At 47.7% G+C, this 19992-nt stretch overlaps 1 protein-coding gene and 1 long non-coding RNA gene across 8 annotated transcripts in view; one reads left to right on the plus strand and one right to left on the minus strand.

Moving 5' to 3' along the window:
• The window catches only part of RECQL5 (RecQ like helicase 5), a 304462-nt gene that overhangs the window by 170229 nt on the left and 114241 nt on the right, over positions 1-19992 (plus strand). The window lies entirely within an intron of this gene.
• LOC135057895 (uncharacterized) lies at positions 1411-4953 on the minus strand. The gene is made up of 2 exons (XR_010244443.1): positions 3997-4953; positions 1411-2375 (listed from the first exon to the last, which is right to left on the minus strand). It is a non-coding gene; the product is annotated as an uncharacterized LOC135057895 (long non-coding RNA).

Below are 19992 nucleotides of genomic sequence, written 5' to 3' on the forward strand. Positions count from 1 at the left end.
TTGTGGTACCTGCGGCTACTAGGGACTTGGAGGACTCCAAGTTGCTGGACGTAGTCAGGGCCCTGAAAATATATGTTTCCAGGACAGCTGGAGTCAGGAAATCTGACTCGCTGTTTATCCTGTATGCACCCAACAAGCTGGGTGCTCCTGCTTCTAAGCAGACTATTGCTCGTTGGATTTGTAGTACAATTCAGCTTGCACATTCTGTGGCAGGCCTGCCACAGCCAAAATCTGTAAAAGCCCATTCCACAAGGAAGGTGGGCTCATCTTGGGCGGCTGCCCGAGGGGTCTCGGCGTTACAACTTTGCCGAGCAGCTACTTGGTCAGGGGCAAACACGTTTGCTAAATTCTACAAATTTGATACCCTGGCTGAGGAGGACCTGGAGTTCTCTCATTCGGTGCTGCAGAGTCATCCGCACTCTCCCGCCCGTTTGGGAGCTTTGGTATAATCCCCATGGTCCTTACGGAGTTCCCAGCATCCACTAGGACGTCAGAGAAAATAAGTATTTACTTACCGATAATTCTATTTCTCGTAGTCCTTAGTGGATGCTGGGCGCCCATCCCAAGTGCGGATTGTCTGCAATACTTGTACATAGTTATTGTTACAAAAATCGGGTTATTATTGTTGTGAGCCATCTTTCCAGAGGCTCCTCTGTTATGATGCTGTTAACTGGGTTCAGATCACAGGTTATACGGTGTGATTGGTGTGGCTGGTATGAGTCTTACCCGGGATTCAAAATCCTTCCTTATTGTGTACGCTCGTCCGGGCACAGTATCCTAACTGAGGCTTGGAGGAGGGTCATAGGGGGAGGAGCCAGTGCACACCAGGTAGTCCTAAAGCTTTACTTTTGTGCCCAGTCTCCTGCGGAGCCGCTATTCCCCATGGTCCTTACGGAGTTCCCAGCATCCACTACGGACTACGAGAAATAGAATTATCGGTAAGTAAATTCTTATTTTTTTTTGTTCCTGTCTGAGCTGCTGCTTAAGTCTCTTTTGCACCTTCTCCTCCCACATCAGTGTTTCTGTGCTCCTCAAAGACAAATTCATGACTGGATTTTTCTGATATTGGTTCTCCATTTAAATTGCTCTCCGATTCCTCCCCATGTACTTCCAATATTTCCTGTATTGAGCAGGGCCCTGTGGACTTACATATAATAGAGACTGCTGAGGTTTATCTTCAGTGTTGCTGTGGGAGATAGCCGATGCAGTAGTTGTAAATGAAAGCTAACTGCTCCTTGGAGTAGTGGGTGCTTCTCCAATCACTATCCAGCTATCACTTACAGCCACTGCCTCTGATCTAGCTACGGAAGCACCTGAGCAGCACTGAAGATGAGGGACAGTGGTTCCAGCTACAGTACACATGAGTTGTAATTAAAGTACTTTTTAGAAATAAGGGTATATACATATATATATTTTTCAATTTTAGATTTTTAATGAGTTAAACAGATAAGGATTGGGAACAGGGTACAGAAAATAAAAGGGGGAAACGGGAATTGGATCAACATCAAGGGATGGGGTTAGTCAAGTGAGATACAAATCATTAAATGAACATCTCAAGAAAAGAAAATTGGCACAATACTGTAATGGAACACAAAGTAGTATGATTCAGTAAAGGGGGATATATTACGAGATGAATGTAAAACCATAATGAGGTGGAGCCACACCAAAACATACAAGCAAATTAGTAGGTAATTAGATGATCACATGGTTAAGTTGTTGATTGGGCAGACAGACAAATATACCTAAGAACAAGATAACCGGCAAATCAGAGAACCAGAGGAGATAGTCTGAGGTACCCGCATATAATGGTATATTTTAAGGAGTAAACCCCATAACTGTATCTTAGAGCCTAATAATTCTGTTTAAATCCATAGGCACAGCAATTCCTGTATGTGTTTTTCTTCATCACGTGTGACCTATAATGCAACAAGAATATCATTTATCACATTTCTCCATATCATTCTCTTGTCTCTCAGTTTTTCATCATTCTTCTTATTTTTATGTCTTTGCATAGTACTTTATCATCCTGGGCCACTTTTTACACTTCCACAGCATTCTTCATTTTTTTCCCAGCCTTCCATAGCCATCTCCCTCCCTGTTCTTCTCTGTATAACCATATAGCGATGTTATAAAAAGGTGAAATCCTGGAGACTGGAAACCTGCCTGTCTTAGCTTATCGATAAGCCGATTTGTGTTTCTGACAGGAACAGCAGCTGAACACAAAGGCAAACAAAAGCAAAGTCAGGAACAGCAGACAAAATGATCCGATCACTACGAGACCTCCTAAAGCCCAGTCATCCCCCAGTATCCTGTTTTTTATGTTTTCTAAAATGGGCGATGCTGGATCTAAAATCTGGGTTGTGTCCTGACCCATCCTGTAGAGAGAAAAAAAGATATTGATAAAGGGAAGCAGTGTTGTGGTGATAACTATGAAACTGACCCTTCTTAGTACAGACAAGCTATGGGCTCATTGCTACCCAGCACTTGTATAATCATCCGTATTGTTGCTTATTTTATAGACACATTTTGGAAACCATTTGTTTGGGTTACAGACCATGTTAGATTGCGCTTTTAAAATCTACATTCATTTTGCACTCTTTATTGGGGTTTCATTTGATTGGAATAGACAGTATGTATTGGAATTGCTATCCGGTCTTTTGGTCGACACTCATTAGGTCGACTACTAATGTTCGACATGCATTAGCTCGATATGGCAAAGGTCAACACATGAAAAGGTTGACATGAGTTTTAAAAATAAATAATTATTAAAACTTTTTCATACTTTACGATCCACATGGACTACGATAGGGAATAGTAACCTTACCCGAAGCATGGCGAGCGAACACGGTGCACTAATTGGGGTTCCCAGTCACTTTAGGAAGAAGACGACATCCCAAAAAATTTAAAAACTCATGTCGACTTTTTCCATGTCGACCTAGTTACTGTCGACACTATGATCCACAATCATTGGAATTAGACATGAAGAGCTGAACTTTGTGACTGAGGACCAAGTTTCAGAGGTTGTGTCTAAAACCCCCTTACTGCACTATATCCTTCTTCCACCTGAGGGTATTTGTGTACTACATGTGCCCATTAGAGATGTGGAATTTAGGTAAGCATATACATCTTTTTCTATACTATCTCAATAAACTCACAGAAGTCTTTATTTTATTTTTTTCCTTTTACAATGGTCATCTGTGGTTGGGATCACATTAGCAGGTTGAGGGCTGGAATTAAGGACCAAAATCAGTTGTGAGCAAATGCCCAGGGCCGGATTAAGCCTTGGGGGTAGCCTGGGGCACTTAAAACAGGGGGGCCCTGGTGGAGGGGGAGGGTGTATATTAGATTGTGCATACCTCTCAACATGACCCATTCTGGGAGGGACAAAATGCTCTCTACCTGGAGCTCCCTTTTAATATATGACTGGCATCACATGTGTTGAAATATTTCATTAATAAAAAAGGTATTTCAACAAAAATGATTACAATCATAAATTAAGAGGGAAGTCTATTGATGTCAGTGTGCTCATTCTGGGGTGGCCCTTGACAGAGGGGGGCCCTGGGTATAGTATGCCCTGCATCCCCCCTCCTTAATCTGCCTATGCAAATGTCACAGAACTAAGGAAAAAATAACAACATTTTATTATAATATAATGCCGATTTGCTTTATTACATTTATTCTTTTTATACCAGAATTGCTTAAAATGCTCCTAACTCAGTAATTTGTAAGCAATCTGTGGTGTATGTATCTCTTTGTTTATTTGGAGCAATGAAAATTGTATTATATTTTGATGTTAACAAAGATTTATTTGAGCAATAATTTATTTTACATATTAAAGGCAACAGTATACATTTCTGTAGGTATATTTTATATACAGTATCTTCCAAGCAGAGAAATGACTATGCTTATCTTAAACGTTACATTAGACTAGCTGTAGAATATAGCAAAGCAATGTGTCTGCACAGTGAGACAGTTTAGCACACAATAATTTATTACCTTGTTTCCACGCTAAGTGCAGAGATTGCTAGTGATGGGGTCTCCTTTCCCTTCTGCTGTGCATGTAATGTCCCCTTTACGGCATTGCTTTTTCTCTGCTGGAGTGTTTCCTCCTCCTCTGCCTCCTCCTTCCCCAGCCCCTGTTAATGTTTTACTGCTGTGTCAGTGCATGATAGTCTTTGGATAAAATTGCATTAGAATTTGCCCGATTTATCTGCATGCATTGTCCAATAGTGGTTAAATATAAAACCAGCTTCCTTTCATTCCCATTGGTTTATTGGCTGAAAGGTTTTATCATGTACTGCATTTTTATACACATCTTGTTTCCTGCTTGATATATCACAGAATTATCAGTCGGCAGGGGGGCATTTAAAGACAATGTCTAGATATTTAGATTTTTGCAAAATATTGTGTATTTGTATTAACATTTAAGCATGCTTTTATAATTTTTATTTTATTTAATATACATTTTTTTCTAAATTTGTATTTGGGTCAACATGGGTAACGGCACCAGTGTACTTAGATGCAAGTTTTTTGAGGACAGTCTTTACTTCAGTAGCTATGCATAAATAAAAGCTCTCAGTTAAACTTTGGAGATTTTAACCTCTCACCCTCTCCACTAATGGACCGATCTCTTGCCTCAAGACTAGTGCCCATTCTAAGCTGTAATTTAAACTGAGCAGTGGACCAGGGGCGTAGCCAGAACTTTGTGGGCCCCATAGCAACATTTTGAAGGGCCCCCTGTCCCAATGCTTCTAGAGACACTTCTCTGCAGCAGTTGTTAATTGTATGCCCTATAATAGTGCACTAGTTCATTTTCCGAACCCTAGTATTGCCTTATTTAATGTTATGCCCCATAGTAGTGCCCTAGTTTCTTTTATGAATCGCAGTAGTGCTTCAGGTCACCCTGTGTCACATTTCAGAGCTGCCAATACACATTATGCCACACAGTACCCCCAATTTCTCTATCGTCCTAAGTGGATGCTGGGGTTCCTGAAAGGACCATGGGGAATAGCGGCTCCGCAGGAGACAGGGCACAAAAGTAAAGCTTTTACAGGTCAGGTGGTGTGTACTGGCTCCTCCCCCTATGACCCTCCTCCAGACTCCAGTTAGATTTTTGTGCCCGGCCGAGAAGGGTGCAATTCTAGGTGGCTCTCATAAAGAGCTGCTTAGAGAGTTTAGCTTAGGTTTTTTATTTTACAGTGATTCCTGCTGGCAACAGGATCACTGCAACGAGGGACAGAGGGGAGAAGAAGTGAACTCACCTGCGTGCAGGATGGATTGGCTTCTTGGCTACTGGACATGAAGCTCCAGAGGGACGATCACAGGTACAGCCTGGATGGTCACCGGAGCCACGCCGCCGGCCCCCTCACAGATGCTGAAGCAAGAAGAGGTCCAGAATCGGCGGCTGAAGACTCCTGCAGTCTTCTTAAGGTAGCGCACAGCACTGCAGCTGTGCGCCATTTTCCTCTCAGCACACTTCACACGGCAGTCACTGAGGGTGCAGGGCGCTGGGGGGGGGCGCCCTGGGAGGCAAATGTAAACCTTTAAAAAGGCTAAAAATACCTCACATATAGCCCCAGAGGCTATATGGAGATATTTACCCCTGCCTAAATGTACTAAATAGCGGGAGACGAGCCCGCCGGAAAAGGGGCGGGGCCTATCTCCTCAGCACACGGCGCCATTTTCTGTCACAGCTCCGCTGGTCAGGAAGGCTCCCAGGTCTCTCCCCTGCACTGCACTACAGAAACAGGGTATAACAGAGAGGGGGGGCAAAATAAATGGCAATATATTAATATAAAAGCAGCTATAAGGGAGCACTTAATCATAAGGCTATCCCTGTCATATATAGCGCTTTTTGGTGTGTGCTGGCAGACTCTCCCTCTGTCTCCCCAAAGGGCTAGTGGGTCCTGTCTTCGTATAGAGCATTCCCTGTGTGTCTGCTGTGTGTCGGTACGTGTGTGTCGACATGTATGAGGACGTTATTGGTGTGGAGGCGGAGCAATTGCCAAATATGAGGATGTCACCTTCTAGGGGGTCGACACCAGAATGGATGCCTTTATTTGTGGAATTATGGGATAGCGTCAACTCGCTTAAGCAGTCGTTTGCCGACATGAGGCGGCCGGACACTCACTTAGTGCCTGTCCAGGCGCCTCAAACACCGTCAGGGGCTGTAAAACGCCCCTTGCCTCAGTCGGTCGACACAGACCCAGACACAGGCACTGATTCCGGTAGTGAAGGTGACGAATCAACCGTATTTTCCAAAAGGGCCACACGTTATATGATTTTGGCAATAAAGGAGATGTTACATTTAGCTGATACTACAGGTACCACTAAACAGGGTATTATGTGGGGTGTGAAAAAACTACCAGTAGTTTTTACCGAATCAGAAGAATTAAATGACGTGTGTGATGAAGCGTGGGGTGCCCCGATAAAAAACTGCTAATTTCAAAGAAGTTATTGGCTTTATACCCTTTCCCGCCAGAGGTTAGGGAGCGCTGGGAAACACCTCCTAGGGTGGACAAAGCGCTAACACGCTTATCAAAACAAGTGGCGTTACCCTCTCCTGAGACGGCCGCACTTAAAGATCCATCAGATAGGAGGATGGAAAATATCCAAAAAGGTATATACACACATGCAGGTGTTATACTACGACCAGCTATTGCGACTGCCTGGATGTGCAGTGCTGGGGTAGTTTGGTCAGAGTCCCTGATCGAAAATATTGATACCCTGGACAGGGACAATATTTTACTGTCGTTAGAACAAATAAAGGATGCATTTCTTTATATGCGTGATGCACAGAGAGATATCTGCACACTGGCATCACGGGTAAGTGCTATGTCCATTTCGGCCAGAAGAGCTTTATGGACACGACAGTGGACAGGCGATGCGTAGAGGAGTTATTTGGGGTCGGTCTATCGGATTTGGTGGCCACGGCTACGGCCGGGAAATCCACCTTTCTACCTCAAGTCACTCCCCAACAGAAAAAGGCACCGACCTTTCAATCGCAGCCTTTTCGTTCCTTTAAAAATAAGAGAGCAAAGGGCTATTCATATCTGCCACGAGGCAGAGGACGAGGGAAGAGACAGCAACAGGCAGCTCCTTCCCAGGAACAGAAGCCCTCCCCGGTTTCTACAAAAGCCTCAGCATGACGCTGGGGTTTCGCAAGCGGACTCGGGGGCGGTAGGCGGTCGTCTCAAGAATTACAGCGCGCAGTGGGCTCACTCGCAGGTAAATCCCTGGATCCTGCAGATAATATCTCAGGGGTACAGGTTGAAATTAGAGACAGAGCCACCTCGCCGTTTCCCGAAGTCTGCTTTACCAACGTCCCCCTCAGAAAGGGAGACGGTTTTGGAAGCCATTCACAAGCTGTATTCTCAGCAGGTGATAGTCAAGGTACCTCTTCTACAACAAGGGAAGGGGTATTATTCCACTCTTTTTGTGGTACCGAAGCCGGATGGCTCGGTAAGGCCTATTCTAAATCTGAAGTCCTTGAACCTGTACATAAAGAAGTTCAAGTTCAAGATGGAGTCACTCAGAGCAGTGATAGCGAACCTGGAAGAAGGGGACTTTATGGTATCCTTGGACATCAAGGATGCGTATCTCCACGTTCCAATTACCCCTCACACAGGGGTACCTCAGGTTCGTTGTACAAAACTGTCACTATCAGTTTCAGACGCTGCCGTTTGGTTTGTCCACGGCACCTCGGGTCTTTACAAAGGTAATGGCCGAGATAATATTTCTTCTTCGAAGAAAAGGCGTATTAATTATCCCATACTTGGACGATCTCCTAATAAGGGCAAGGTCCAGAGAACAGCTAGAGATGGGTTTAGCACTATCTCAAGAGGTGCTAAAGCAGCACGGATGGATTCTGAATATTCCAAAATCCCAATTAATGCCGACAACTCGTCTGCTGTTCCTGGGGATGATTCTGGACACAGTTCAGAAAAGGTTTTTCTTCCCGAAGAAAAAGCCAAGGAGTTATCTGACCTGGTCAGGAACCTCCTAAAACCAGGAAAGGTGTCTGTACATCAATGCACAAGAGTCCTGGGAAAAAATGGTAGCTTCTTACGAAGCAATCCCTTTCGGCAGATTCCATGCAAAGGGATCTGTTGGACAAATGGTCAGGGTCGCATCTTCAGATGCACCTGCGGATAACCCTGTCGCCGAGGACAAGGGTATCCCTTCTGTGGTGGTTGCAGGAGGCTCATCTATTGGAGGGCCGCAGATTCGGCATGCAGGATTGGATCCTGGTGACCACGGGTGCCAGCCAGAGAGGCTGGGGAGCAGTCACACAGGGAAGAAATTTCCAGGGAGTGTGGTCGAGCCTGAAAAAGTCTCTTCACATAAGCATTCTGGAACTAAGAGCAATCTACAATGCTCTAAGCCAGGCGGAACCTCTGCTTCAAGGAAGACCGGTGTTGATCCAGTCGGACAACATCACGGCAGTCGCCCATGTAAACAGACAGGGCGGCACAAGAAGCAGGAGGGCAATGGCAGAAGCTGCCAGGATCCTTCGCTGGGCGGAGAATCACGTGATAGCACTGTCAGCAGTATTCATCCCGGGCGTGGACAACTGGGAAGCAGACTTCCTCAGCAGACACGACCTTCACCCGGGAGAGTGGAGACTTCATCCAGAAGTTTTCCACATGCTATTAAACCGTTGGGTAAAACCAATGGTGGACATGATGGCGTCTCGCCTCAACAAAACAGTGGACAGGTATTGCGCCAGGTCAAGAGATCCGCAGGCAATAGCTGTGGACGCGCTGGTAACATCTTGGGTGTACCAGTCGGTATATGTGTTTCCTCCTCTGCCTCTCATACCAAAGGTATTGAGGATTATACGGCAAAGTGGAGTAAGACTAGTGGCTCCGGATTGGCCAAGAAGGACTTGGTACCCGGAACTTCAAGAGATGGTCACGGACGCTCCGTGGCCTCTACTTCTGAGAAGGGACCTGCTTCAGCAGGGTACTTGTCTTTTTCAAGACTTACCGCGGCTGCGTTTGACGGCATGGCGTTTTGAATGCCAGATCCTAAAAGGAAAAGGCATTCCAGAAGAAGTCATTCCTACCTTGATAAAGGCAAGGAAGGAAGTCACCGCGAAGCATTATCGCCGTATTTGGCGAAAAATATGTTGCGTGGTGCGAGCAGCGGAGTGCTCCGATGGAGGAATTTCAACTGGGTCGTTTTCCTACATTTCCTGCAATCAGGATTGTCTATGGGTCTCAAATTGGGATCTATTAAGGTTCAAATTTCGGCCCTATCAATATTCTTCCAAAAAGAATTGGCCTCAGTCCCTGAGGTCCAGATTTTTATCAAAGGAGTACTGCATATACAGCCTCCTGTGGTGCCTAAGGTGGCACCGTGGGATCTAAATGTAGTTTTAGATTTCCTCAAATCAAATTGGTTTGAACCACTAAAGAAGGTGGATTTGAAATATCTCACATGGAAAGTGACTATGTTACTGGCCCTGGCTTCGGCCGGGAGAGTATCTGAACTGGCGGCTTTGTTTTATAAAAGCCCTTATTTAATTTTCCATTCGACATAGGGCAGAGCTGCGGACGCGTCCGCATTTTCTCCCTAAGGTGGTATCAGCGTTTCACCTGAACCAGCCTATTGTAGTGCCTGCGGCTACAGACGACTTGAAGGACTCCAAGTTGTTGGACGTTGTCAGAGCCTTAAAAATATACATTTAAAGGACGGCTGGAGTCAGAAAATCTGACTCGCTGTTTATACTGTATGCACCCAACAAGTTGGGTGCACCTGCTTCTAAGCAGTCGATTGCTCGTTGGATTTGTAACAAAATTCAACTTGTACATTCTGTGGCAGGCCTGCCACAGCCTAAATCTGTTAAGGCCCATTCCGCAAGGAAGGTGGGCTCATCTTGGGCGGCTGCCCGAGGGGTCTCGGCATTACTACTCTGCCGAGCAGCTACGTGGTCAGGGGAGAACACGTTTGTAAATTTTTACAAATTTGATACCCTGGCAAAGGAGGACCTGGAGTTCTCTCATTCGGTGCTGCAGAGTCATCCGCACTCTCCCGCCCGTTTGGGAGCTTTGGTATAATCCCCATGGTCCTTTCAGGAACCCCAGCATCCACTTAGGACGATAGAGAAAATAAGAATTTACTTACCGATAATTCTATTTCTCGGAGTCCGTAGTGGATGCTGGGCGCCCATCCCAAGTGCGGATTATCTGCAATACTTGTACATAGTTATTGTTAACTAATTCGGGTTATTGTTTAGGAAGCCATCTTTCAGAGGCTCCTCTGTTATCATACTGTTAACTGGGTTTAGATCACAAGTTGTACGGTGTGATTGGTGTGGCTGGTATGAGTCTTACCCGGGATTCAAAATCCTCCCTTATTGTGTACGCTCGTCCGGGCACAGTACCTAACTGGAGTCTGGAGGAGGGTCATAGGGGGAGGAGCCAGTACACACCACCTGACCTGTAAAAGCTTTACTTTTGTGCCCTGTCTCCTGCGGAGCCGCTATTCCCCATGGTCCTTTCAGGAACCCCAGCATCCACTACGGACTCCGAGAAATAGAATTATCGGTAAGTAAATTCTTATTTTCTCTGACGTCCTAGTGGATGCTGGGAACTCCGTAAGGACCATGACGAATAGCGGCTCCGCAGGAGACTGGGCACAAAAGTAAAGCTTTAGGACTACCTGGTGTGCACTGGCTCCTCCCCCTATGACCCTCCTCCAAGCCTCAGTTAGATTTTTGTGCCCGGCCGAGAAGGGTGCACACTAGGGGCTCTCCTGAGCTTCTTAGTGAAAGTTTAGTTTTAGTTTTTTTATTTTCAGTGAGACCTGCTGGCAACAGGCTCACTGCATCGAGGGACTAAGGGGAGAAGAAGCGAACCTGCCTGCTTGCAGCCAGCTTGGGCTTCTTAGGCTACTGGACACCATTAGCTCCAGAGGGACCGAACACAGGCCCAGCCTCGGAGTCCGGTCCCAGAGCCGCGCCGCCGGCCCCCTTACAGAGCCAGAAGCAAGAAGAGGTCCGGAAAAATCGGCGGCAGAAGACATCAGTCTTCAACAAGGTAGCGCACAGCACTGCAGCTGTGCGCCATTGTTACTCAGGCACACTTCACACTTCGGTCACTGAGGGTGCAGGGCGCTAGGGGGGGGCGCCCTGAGCAGCAATGTAAACACCTTGGCTGGCGAAAATACACCACATATAACCCCCAGGGCTATATGGATGTATTTTAACCCCTGCCAGAACTTACCAAAAAGCGGGAGAAAAGGCCGCCGAGAAGGGGGCGGAGCCTATCTCCTCAGCACACGGGCACCATTTTCCATCACAGCTCCGCTGGAAGGACGTCTCCCTGACTCTCCCCTGCAGTCCTGCACTACAGAAAAGGGTAAAAAAGAGAGGGGGGCACTAATTTGGCGCAGTTCTAATAATAACAGCAGCTATAAAGGGAAAAGCACGTTTTATAGTGGTATTCCTGTCTATATATAGCGCTCTGGTGTGTGCTGGCATACTCTCCCTCTGTCTCCCCAAAGGGCTAGTGGGGTCCTGTCCTCTATCAGAGCATTCCCTGTGTGTGTGCGGTGTGTCGGTACGATTGTGTCGACATGTTTGAGGAGGAAAATGAGATGGAGGCGGAGCAATTGCCTATTATAGAGTTGTCGCCCCCTAGGGAGTCGACATCTGAGTGGCTGAGCTTATGGAAGGAATTGCGTGACAGTGTCAGTTCTTTACGGAAGACATTTGACGACATGAGACAGCCGGCTACTCAGCTTGTGCCTGTCCAGGGGTCTCAAACGCCATCAGGGGCTTTAAAACGCCCGTTACCTCAAATGGCAGACACAGACACGGATACTGACTCCAGTGTCGATGATGAGGAGACAAACGTGACTTCCAGTAGGGCCACACGTTACATGATTGAAGCAATGAAAAATGTATTGCATATCTCTGATAATACAAGTACCACTAAAAAGGGTATTATGTTTGGTGAGAAAAAACTGCCTGTAGTTTTTCCTGTATCCGAGGAATTAAATGAAGTGTGTGATGAGGCGTGGGTTTCCCCCGATAAAAAACTGATAATTCCTAAAAGGTTTTCTCTATCGTCCTAGTGGATGCTGGGGTTCCTGAAAGGACCATGGGGAATAGCGGCTCCGCAGGAGACAGGGCACAAAAAGTAAAGCTTTTCCAGATCAGGTGGTGTGCACTGGCTCCTCCCCCTATGACCCTCCTCCAGACTCCTGTTAGATTTTTGTGCCCGGCCGAGAAGGGTGCAATCTAGGTGGCTCTCCTAAAGAGCTGCTTAGAAAAAGTTTAGCTTAGGTTTTTTATTTTACAGTGAGTCCTGCTGGCAACAGGATCACTGCAACGAGGGACTGAGGGGAGAAGAAGTGAACTCACCTGCGTGCAGGATGGATTGGCTTCTTGGCTACTGGACATCAGCTCCAGAGGGACGATCACAGGTACAGCCTGGATGGTCACCGGAGCCGCGCCGCCGGCCCCCTTGCAGATGCTGAAGTCAGAAGAGGTCCAGAATCGGCGGCTGAAGACTCCTGCAGTCTTCTAAAGGTAGCGCACAGCACTGCAGCTGTGCGCCATTTTCCTCTCAGCACACTTCACACGCAGTCACTGAGGGTGCAGGGCGCTGGGGGGGGGCGCCCTGGGAGGCAAATGTAACCTATATAAAGGCTAAAAATACCTCACATATAGCCCCCAGAGGCTATATGGAGATATTTAACCCCTGCCTGGATTCACTAAATAGCGGGAGACGAGCCCGCCGGAAAAGGGGCGGGGCCTATCTCCTCAGCACACGGCGCCATTTCCTCTCACAGCTCCGCTGGTCAGGACGGCTCCCAGGTCTCTCCCCTGCACTGCACTACAGAAACAGGGTAAAACAGAGAGGGGGGGCAAATTTATGGCGATATTTTGATATATATAAAGCAGCTATAAGGGAGCACTTATTATAAGGCTATCCCTGTTATATATAGCGCTTTTGGTGTGTGCTGGCAAACTCTCCCTCTGTCTCCCCAAAGGGCTAGTGGGTCCTGTCTTCGTTAGGAGCATTCCCTGTGTGTCTGCTGTGTGTCGGTACGTGTGTGTCGACATGTATGAGGACGATATTGGTGTGGAGGCGGAGCAATTGCCAAATATGAGGATGTCACCCCCTAGGGAGTCGACACCAGAATGGATGCCTTTATTTATGGAACTACGGGATAGTGTCAACACGCTAAAGCAGTCGTTTGACGACATGAGACGGCCGGACAATCAATTAGTGCCTGTCCAGGCGACTCAAACACCGTCAGGGGCTGTGAAACGCCCTTTGCCTCAGTCGGTCGACACAGACCCAGACACAGGCACTGACTCCAGTGGTGACGGTGACGAATCAACCGTATTTTCCAGTAGGGCCACACGTTATATGATTTTGGCAATGAAGGAGGCGTTACATTTAGCTGATACTACAGGTACCACTAAACAGGGTATTATGTGGGTGTGAAAAAACTACCTATAGTTTTTCCTGAATCAGAAGAATTAAATGACGTGTGTAATGAAGCGTGGGTTGCCCCTGATAAAAAGCTGATAATTTCAAAGAAATTATTGGCATTATACCCTTTCCCGCCAGAGGTTAGGGAGCGCTGGGAAACACCTCCTAGGGTGGACAAGGCGCTAACACGCTTATCTAAACAAGTGGCGTTACCCTCTCCTGAGACGGCCGCACTTAAAGATCCATCAGATAGGAGGATGGAAAATATCCAAAAAAGTATATACACACATGCAGCTGTTATACTACGACCAGCTATAGCGACTGCCTGGATGTGCAGTGCTGGGGTAGTTTGGTCAGAGTCCCTGATTGAAAATATTGATACCCTGGACAGGGACAATATTTTACTGTCGTTAGAACAAATAAAGGATGCATTTCTTTATATGCGTGATGCACAGAGGGATATCTGCACACTGGCATCACGGGTAAGTGCTATGTCCATTTCGGCCAGAAGAGCTTTATGGACGCGACAGTGGACAGGCGATGCGGATTCAAAACGACATATGGAAGTTTTGCCGTATAAAGGGGAGGAGTTATTTGGAGTCGGTCTATCAGATTTGGTGGCCACGGCTACAGCCGGGAAATCCACCTTTCTACCTCAAGTCACTCCCCAACAGAAAAAGGCACCGACTTTTCAACCGCAGCCCTTTCGTTCCTTTAAAAATAAGAGAGCAAAGGGCTATTCATATCTGCCACGAGGCAGAGGTCGAGGGAAGAGACAGCAACAGGCAGCTCCTTCCCAGGAACAGAAGCCTTCCCCGGCTTCTACAAAAGCCTCAGCATGACGCTGGGGCTTCTCAAGCGGACTCGGGGACGGTGGGTGGTCGTCTCAAAAATTACAGCGCGCAGTGGGCTCACTCGCAGGTAGATCCCTGGATCCTGCAGATAATATCTCAGGGGTACAGGTTGGAATTAGAGACAGATCCACCTCGCCGTTTCCTGAAGTCTGCTTTACCAACGTCCCCCTCCGAATGGGAGACGGTTTTGGAAGCCATTCACAAGCTGTACTCTCAGCAGGTGATAGTCAAGGTACCTCTTCTACAACAAGGGAAGGGGTATTATTCCACTCTTTTTGTGGTACCGAAGCCGGATGGCTCGGTAAGGCCTATTCTAAATCTGAAGTCCTTGAACCTGTACATAAAGAAGTTCAAGTTCAAGATGGAGTCACTCAGAGCAGTGATAGCGAACCTGGAAGAGGGGGACTTTATGGTATCCTTGGACATCAAGGATGCGTATCTCCACGTTCCAATTTACCCCTCACACCAGGGGTACCTCAGGTTCGTTGTACAAAACTGTCACTATCAGTTTCAGACGCTGCCGTTCGGATTGTCCACGGCACCTCGGGTCTTTACAAAGGTAATGGCCGAGATGATGATTCTTCTTCGAAGAAAAGGCATATTAATTATCCCATACTTGGACGATCTCCTAATAAGGGCAAGGTCCAGAGAACAGCTAGAGATGGGATTAGCACTGTCGCAAGAAGTGCTAAAACAGCACGGGTGGATTCTGAATATTCCAAAATCCCAGTTAATGCCGACAACTCGTCTGCTGTTCCTAGGGATGATTCTGGACACGGTTCAGAAAAAGGTTTTTCTCCCGGAGGAAAAAGCCAAGGAGTTATCCGAGCTTGTCAGGAACCTCCTAAAACCAGGAAAGGTGTCTGTACATCAATGCACAAGAGTCCTGGGAAAAATGGTGGCTTCTTACGAAGCAATTCCATTCGGCAGATTCCACGCAAGAATTTTCCAAAGGGATCTGTTGGACAAATGGTCAGGGTCGCATCTTCAGATGCACCTGCGGATAACCCTGTCTCCAAGGACAAGGGTGTCTCTTCTGTGGTGGTTGCAGAGTGCTCATCTATTGGAGGGCCGCAGATTCGGCATACAGGATTGGATCCTGGTGACCACGGACGCCAGCCTGAGAGGCTGGGGAGCAGTCACACAAGGAAGAAACTTCCAGGGAGTATGGACGAGCCTGGAAACGTCTCTTCACATAAACATTCTGGAACTAAGAGCAATATACAATGCTCTAAGCCAGGCAGAACCTCTGCTTCAGGGAAAACCGGTGTTGATCCAGTCGGACAACATCACGGCAGTCGCCCATGTGAACAGACAGGGCGGCACAAGAAGCAGGAGTGCAATGGCAGAAGCTGCAAGGATTCTTCGCTGGGCAGAGAATCATGTGATAGCACTGTCAGCAGTGTTCATCCCGGGAGTGGACAACTGGGAAGCAGACTTCCTCAGCAGACACGATCTTCACCCGGGAGAGTGGGGACTTCATCCAGAAGTCTTCCACTTGCTGGTAACCCGTTGGGAAAGACCAATGGTGGACATGATGGCGTCTCGCCTCAACAAAAAACTGGACAGGTATTGCGCCAGGTCAAGAGATCCGCAGGCAATAGCTGTGGACGCGCTGGTAACGCCTTGGGTGTACCAGTCGGTGTATGTGTTTCCTCCTCTGCCTCTCATACCAAAAGTATTGAGAATTATACGGCAAAGAGGCGTAAGGACGATACTAGTGGTTCCGGATTGGCCAAGAAGGACTTGGTACCCGGAACTTCAAGAGATGATCACGGAAGATCCGTGGCCTCTACCTCTAAGGAGGGACTTGCTTCAGCAGGGTCCCTGTCTGTTTCAAGACTTACCGCGGCTGCGTTTGACGGCATGGCGGTTGAACGCCGGATCCTAAAGGAAAAAGGCATGCCGGAAGAAGTCATTCCTACTTTGATTAAAGCAAGGAAGGAAGTAACCGTGCAACATTATCACCGAATTTGGCGAAAATATGTTGCGTGGTGCGAAGATCGGAGTGCTCCGACGGAGGAATTTCAACTGGGTCGATTCCTACATTTCCTGCAATCAGGATTGTCTATGGGTCTCAAATTGGGATCTATTAAGGTTCAAATTTCGGCCCTGTCGATTTTCTTTCAAAAAGAATTGGCTTCAGTCCCTGAAGTCCAGACCTTTGTTAAGGGAGTGCTACATATACAGCCTCCTGTGGTGCCTCCAGTGGCACCGTGGGATCTCAATGTGGTTTTGGACTTTCTAAAATCTCATTGGTTTGAACCACTAAAGAAGGTGGATTTGAAATATCTCACATGGAAAGTGACCATGCTTCTAGCCCTGGCTTCGGCCAGGAGAGTGTCAGAACTGGCAGCTTTATCTTACAAAAGCCCATATCTGATTTTCCATTCGGACAGGGCAGAACTGCGGACTCGTCCGCATTTTCTCCCTAAGGTGGTGTCAGCATTTCATCTGAACCAGCCTATTGTAGTGCCTGCGGCTACAAGTGACTTGGAGGACTCCAAGTTACTGGACGTTGTCAGAGCATTAAAAATATATATTGCAAGGACAGCTGGAGTCAGAAAATCTGACTCGTTGTTTATATTGTATGCACCCAACAAGATGGGTGCTCCTGCGTCTAAGCAGACGATTGCTCGTTGGATCTGTAGCACAATCCAACTTGCACATTCTGTGGCAGGCCTGCCACAGCCTAAATCTGTAAAGGCCCACTCTACAAGGAAGGTGGGCTCATCTTGGGCGGCTGCCCGAGGGGTCTCGGCATTACAACTTTGCCGAGCAGCTACGTGGTCAGGGGAGAACACGTTTGTAAAATTTTACAAATTTGATACTCTGGCTAAGGAGGACCTGGAGTTCTCTCATTCGGTGCTGCAGAGTCATCCGCACTCTCCCGCCCGTTTGGGAGCTTTGGTATAATCCCCATGGTCCTTTCAGGAACCCCAGCATCCACTAGGACGATAGAGAAAATAAGATTTTACTTACCGATAAATCTATTTCTCGGAGTCCGTAGTGGATGCTGGGCGCCCATCCCAAGTGCGGATTATCTGCAATAATTGTACATAGTTATTGTTAACTAATTCGGGTTATTGTTGAAGGAAGCCATCTTTCAGAGGCTCCGCTGTTATCATACTGTTAACTGGGTTTAGATCACAAGTTGCACGGTGTGATTGGTGTGGCTGGTATGAGTCTTACCCGGGATTCAAAATCCTCCCTTATTGTGTACGCTCGTCCGGGCACAGTACCTAACTGGAGTCTGGAGGAGGGTCATAGGGGGAGGAGCCAGTGCACACCACCTGATCTGGAAAAGCTTTACTTTTTGTGCCCTGTCTCCTGCGGAGCCGCTATTCCCCATGGTCCTTTCAGGAACCCCAGCATCCACTACGGACTCCGAGAAATAGATTTATCGGTAAGTAAAATCTTATTATTGGCATCATACCCTTTCCCGCCAGAGGATAGGGCACGTTGGGAAACACCCCCTAGGGTGGATAAAGCGCTCACACGCTTGTCTAAACAGGTAGCACTACCCTCTCCTGATACGGCCGCCCTAAAGGAACCTGCCGATAGAAAGCAGGAGAATATCCTAAAATGTATATACACTCACACGGGTGTTATACTGCGACCAGCAATCGCCTCAGCCTGGATGTGCAGTGCGGGCGTGGCGTGGTCGGATTCCCTGACTGAAAATATTGATACCCTAGATAGGGACAGTATATTACTGACTATAGAGCATTTGAAAGATACATTTTTATATATGCGTGATGCACAGAGGGATATTTGCCGACTGGCATCAAGAGTTAGCGCGCTGTCCATTTCTGCAAGTAGAGGTTTATGGACGCGGCAGTGGTCAGGTGATGCGGATTCTAAAAGGCACATGGAAGTATTGCCTTATAAGGGGGAGGAGTTATTTGGGGTAGGTCTATCAGACCTGGTAGCCACGGCAACTGCTGGAAAATCCACATTTTTACCCCAGGTAGCTTCTCAACCTAAGAAGACGCCATATTATCAGGCGCAGTCCTTTCGGCCCCATAAGGGCAAGCGGGCAAAAGGCGCCTCATTTCTGCCCCGTGGCAGAGGGAGAGGAAAAAGGCTGCAGCAAACAGCCAGTTCCCAGGAACAAAAGCCCTCTCCCGCCTCCGCAAAGTCCTCAGCATGACGCTGGGGCTTTACAAGCGGACTCAGGCACGGTGGGGGCCCGTCTCAAGAAGTTCAGTGCGCCGTGGGCCCACTCGCAAGTGGACCCCTGGATGCTTCAGGTGGTATCTCAGGGGTACAAATTGGAATTCGAGACGTCTCCCCCTCGCCGTTTCCTAAAGCCTGCTTTACCGACGTCTCCCTCAGACAGGGAGGCAGTATTGCAAGCCATTCACAAGCTGTATTCCCAGCAGGTGATAATCAAGGTACCCCTCCTGCAACAGGGAAAGGGGTACTATTCCACACTATTTGTGGTACCGAAGCCGGACGGCTCGGTGAGACCAATTTTAAATCTAAAATCCTTGAACACTTACATACAAAGGTTCAAATTCAAGATGGAGTCACTCAGAGCAGTGATTGCAAACCTGGAAGAAGGGGACTATATGGTCTCTCTGGACATCAAAGATGCTTACCTACATGTCCCAATTTACCCTTCTCACCAAGGGTACCTCAGGTTTGTGGTACAGAACTGTCACTATCAGTTTCAGACGCTGCCGTTTGGATTGTCCACGGCACCCCGGGTCTTTACCAAGGTAATGGCCGAAATGATGATACTCCTTCGAAAGAAGGGAGTTTTAGTTATCCCTTACTTGGACGATCTCCTGATAAGGGCAAGATCCAGGGAACAGTTGGAAGTCGGGGTAGCACTATCTCAGATAGTGCTGCGGCAGCACGGTTGGATTCTCAATATTCCAAAATCGCAGCTGATCCCGACGACACGCCTTCTATTCCTAGGGATGATCCTGGACACAGTCCAGAAAAAGGTGTTTCTCCCGGAGGAGAAAGCCAGGGAGTTATCCGAGCTAGTCAGAAATCTCCTAAAACCAGGCCAAGTCTCAGTGCATCAATGCACAAGGGTCCTGGGAAAGATGGTGGCTTCTTACGAAGCAATCCCATTCGGCAGATTCCACGCAAGAACCTTCCAGTGGGATCTGCTAGACAAATGGTCCGGGTCGCATCTTCAGATGCATCAGCGGATAATCTTGTCACCAAGGACAAGGGTGTCTCTCCTGTGGTGGTTGCAGAGTGCTCATCTTCTAGAGGGCCGCAGATTCGGCATTCAGGACTGGGTCCTGGTGACCACGGATGCCAGCCTGAGAGGCTGGGGAGCAGTCACACAGGGAAGAAATTTCCAGGGCTTGTGGTCAAGCCTGGAGACATCACTTTACATAAATATCCTGGAGCTAAGGGCCATCTACAATGCTCTAAGCCTAGCAAGACCTCTGCTTCAAGGTCAGCCGGTGCTGATCCAGTCAGACAACATCACGGCAGTCGCCCACGTAAACAGACAGGGCGGCACAAGAAGCAGGAGGGCAATGGCAGAAGCTGCAAGGATTCTTCGCTGGGCGGAAAATCATGTGATAGCACTGTCAGCAGTGTTCATTCCGGGAGTGGACAACTGGGAAGCAGACTTCCTCAGCAGACACGACCTCCACCCGGGAGAGTGGGGACTTCACCCAGAAGTCTTCCACATGATTGTGAACCGTTGGGAAAAA

This window comes from Pseudophryne corroboree, chromosome 3 (genome assembly GCF_028390025.1).
Source record: "Pseudophryne corroboree isolate aPseCor3 chromosome 3, aPseCor3.hap2, whole genome shotgun sequence".
Lineage (NCBI taxonomy): Eukaryota > Metazoa > Chordata > Amphibia > Anura > Myobatrachidae > Pseudophryne > Pseudophryne corroboree.